The 3,826-nt window shown below is 44.3% G+C and overlaps 1 non-coding gene across 1 annotated transcript; it reads left to right on the top strand.

Moving 5' to 3' along the window:
* Window positions 1–1,084: 1,084 nt before the first annotated feature.
* On the top strand, window positions 1,085–1,166 carry trnas-gcu (transfer RNA serine (anticodon GCU)). The gene has a single exon. It is a non-coding gene; the product is annotated as a tRNA-Ser (tRNA).
* Window positions 1,167–3,826: the final 2,660 nt, after the last annotated feature.

Genomic DNA, 3,826 nt, shown 5'->3' with positions numbered 1-3,826 from the left:
CGAGTTTCTCTGATTCCATGGCTAGTAACGGGGATAAGACGATCATCTTGTCCAGTGGTTCTGACCCCGAGTGAGGAAAGTAGTGAGCTACTCATTGCAAAGATGGGTAGATTGTTGAAATATACAATTTCAACATTTGCCTTCACTAACCAATGAACATTTTATTTTGTTTTTCATCTGTAGAAATCTTAAAATCTTCATCTTTAGCAGACTCAATGACAGATCCCTATTGTGTCTCTGGCATCAAATTCCAAAGTGTAAACCCCCTCTGAATTCTTCCACCACAGTCTGCTGTTTGGGAATTTTTTCTGTTGTGGGAAATGCACTTCCCCGTGTGTCAACTGTTGCTCCCAGCATGCGTTCTGGCACTGCACTCATTTTCCTTCTGACACTTGCTCACTCTGTTGCTGTGATCATACAGTGACTTGGTGTCGCACGGCACAGGAAAATGATACAGATCAAGGTTTTTGCATTGTTGAATTCAATTGTCAGTTTAGCCTAATTTAGGATTTTGAAATTGTCTGGCCTGTACACAAGTGCGTGTCAAAAATATCTGAGCAGGAGAAAGGTGTTCCGAATAATGACATTGAGCACTATGCACTCTCGTCCAGTCTGGAAAACAATTCCTCACAGGCAATTTAATAGGCAATAGGTGCAGGAGTAGGCCATTCTGCCCTTCGAGCCAGCACTACCATTCATTATGATTATGGCTGATCATCCTCAATCAGTATCCTGTTCTTGCCTTATCCCCATAACCCTGGAGTCCACTATCCTTATGAGCTCTATCCAACTCTTTCTTGAAAGAACACACCTGCTTTCTCGGGTTCTTCATTCCGTTGACTTCAAATCTTCACAGAATTCAACAGACCTTGTTACATAGTCTTTTCTTCATTTTTGTTCAGACCACTGTGAGCAGAGTGTCACAGTGGGAATGCGCTTGCCCCACAACCCAGAGGTCAGACCATAGTCTTAGAACCGTACTGTCCTATTTATCATTTCACCAACACCAGGGAGAAATATCTGCTCTTCTGCATAATTTACGCAATTCACTTATTAATAAGGTCATTGGCGCCCGGGTACATGGGACGAGGTGGCCGAGAGGTTAAGGCGATGGACTGCTAATCCATTGTGCTCTGCGCGCGTGGGTTCAAGTCCCACTCTCGTCGCTGTTTTTAATGTTGCTATTTTTGTACGCTCACAGCTGTTTTATTGAAATTGGAACTCCAATGTCAGTTTGTATGCTTCGACGCTACTATAAAATCTCAAAGAATACTTTGAGCCAGTTGTCTAAACTGCATTGAAATGTAGATCGCATTGGGATAATGAAAAGGAACGCAATTTTATTTTTCAAGTCTAGCTGCTGTGACCTTTTATTGTATGAAAGAGATCCAGGAAAACCAAATAATGAGAGATGCGAAATGTATGTTGATGCAGTGGGATTCTTAATGACTGTTTTGTCAGATGAAATCTGGAGCAGGTTGAGTAGAAGTGATTCATCTTGGTGAGAAGAGCACAGAGAGACAGCACAAAACAATGGAGATATTTCAAAAGGGGCAGGGCATGGGTGTAGGGGCACCGAGAACTACCTGTAAATGCACAGTGGAGAACTGCCGATGTTGGTGCCGTGCATGGGCACGGAGAGACTTACGCATTGGTGTCTCCCTCGCCCGTTGCTCTCGCCATTGATGAAGGCTGCACATAAGGCACAGATAAACACAAGATGTGGGAAGCTGAAAATGTGTTGCTGGAAAAACCCAGCAGGTCAAGCAGCATCCAAGGAACAGGAGAATCGACGTTTCAGGCATAAGCCCTTCTTCAGGAATGAGGCTGGCGTGCCAAGTGGGCTGAGGTAAAAAAAGTAGAGTGGAGGGAATTTGGGGGAGGGCGCTGTTAATATGATAGGTGGAAGGAGGTGAGAGTGAGGGTGATAGGCTGGAGAGGGGGTGGGGCAGAGAGATCGGGAAGAAGATGGCAGGTCAAGAGGGCGGTGCTGAATCTGGGGGTTGGGACTGAGATAAGGTGGGGGAGGGGAAATGAGGAAGCTGGAGAAATCTACATTCATCCCGTGTGGTTGGAGGGTACCTAGGCGGAAGATGAGGCGCTCTTCCTCCAAGCGTCGTGTGGCCAGTGACTGGCGATGGAGGAGGCCAAGGACCTCATTGATTGGCTGATCAGATTGTGAATGGTCGTTTTTTGAGGACAATTTGAAGTGAATCAATGATGGTGATTATCTTTGTTCACCTTGTGACATTGCTCATGTCCTTGTTAGCATACAGCTCTACAGCGTGTAAAATTTCAGCTGTGCACCTGGCCAGTGGTACAACCATTCGTATAGCTGGCTACGGATCAGGCAGCTGAAAGTTCGACTTTTACTTGGCGCTAGCGCATTGTGGAGATTCATCACACATTCAAACTAATCATTTTTGTTCCGCTGAGGTGGATAATATTTGAAATTTTCATCCCCACGAACGAAAATTCTTTCACTGCCTTCTATCATTTAAACATTACCAAGAACAATCAGAGTAAAAATCACACAGCACCAGATTGTATCGAACAGGCGTATTTGGCAGCATCAGTGTTCCATGCACTGCTTCTTCATCAGGTATTTGTCAACTGTTGGAATCTAAAATGGCTTTCAGTGATTTTTAAATTTGGCCACCCCAGTTCAACACCAACACCTCCAAGTCATGGGTACCATCGACACCACGAACGGTCGGTTAAAGTCCAGATGATCTTCCAAAATATCGCGCATATTGACATACACGCCAATTTTCTGCAGAAAAATACCCACCTGATGAAGGAGTGGCTCTCTGGAAGCTCGGGCTTCCAAATAAACCTGGTGGACTATGCCCTGATATTGTGGAATTTTTAACTTTGTCTACTCAACTTAAACATTGGCACTTCCATATCATAGAGAACACCAGTCATGTCCCAGCGCTTCAGAGAAGGCAATTCTGGAATAGCCCAATACATTGCTCATAGGTACGTTTCGTTTTCAGAAACCAACGCATACAATCGCTGCAGCTCCTATGTATGAAAAGCACAGAAAAGAAATAGCTGAGACTCAGTTTTTACAGTATATTGAAACTCTTTGGGAAGTCGAATCAGAGGAGAATGAAGGATTAACTGTCCGACTGTGCAGAGAGAGGGAAGGCACTTTTCCCTTCTTTGAAGAGCTGGGGTATTGAGTGATCTAAGGCATGAAACAGAATCCTGGTAGAGCTGCGCTCTCTGCATCAGGAACAAGAAGTCCTGATTTCCTGAACGGTAATGAAACCCAGGCCACTCAGTTAAAGCGCTGAATACTAACCATTAGACCACCAGGGATGAGGGCAGAAGCAGTTGCACCGTTTCTTCATAACACAGTTTTTGGAATTATGTCAAGCAGATATGTTTCCCGTCAAAAATGATTGAATTATCGAGTATTTACAGCACAGAAATGGGTCCCTTCATCTCATTTCCCAGCACTTGGTCTGTAACCTTGTAAGCTCTGACGTTTCACGTGTTCATCTGAATGCTAATTTCTCTGGAAAGTTTGAATCTCGTAAAACACAACAAATGGGATTAAAGTTTGAGATGGGAAAATGTATTCACATTCAGCCGTGTAACTGAACCCCATTTTTACCCACAGGCTGAAGCATGCAGACACATTTCCCCAAGAGTGACACAATCCTCGGGAGAAAACAAGCAGAAAGTAAGATTTCACGGACTTGGCTCATATTGTCCCATTTTAGACTTCAACACCAGTGTCTAGTTACAGCAATGAAAGGAAGCATTCAGCCCCTCCAGCACCAGTGTTCCTTGCCCATTGTTTCCCCTTCAATCT

Source organism: Chiloscyllium plagiosum, unplaced genomic scaffold (genome assembly GCF_037043375.1).
Source record: "Chiloscyllium plagiosum isolate Xiang-an unplaced genomic scaffold, Cpla_swu_hap1 HiC_scaffold_33, whole genome shotgun sequence".
Taxonomy (NCBI): domain Eukaryota; kingdom Metazoa; phylum Chordata; class Chondrichthyes; order Orectolobiformes; family Hemiscylliidae; genus Chiloscyllium; species Chiloscyllium plagiosum.
Note: the sequence above shows the minus strand (reverse complement) of the source record. Positions and strands in the feature narration are given on the sequence as shown.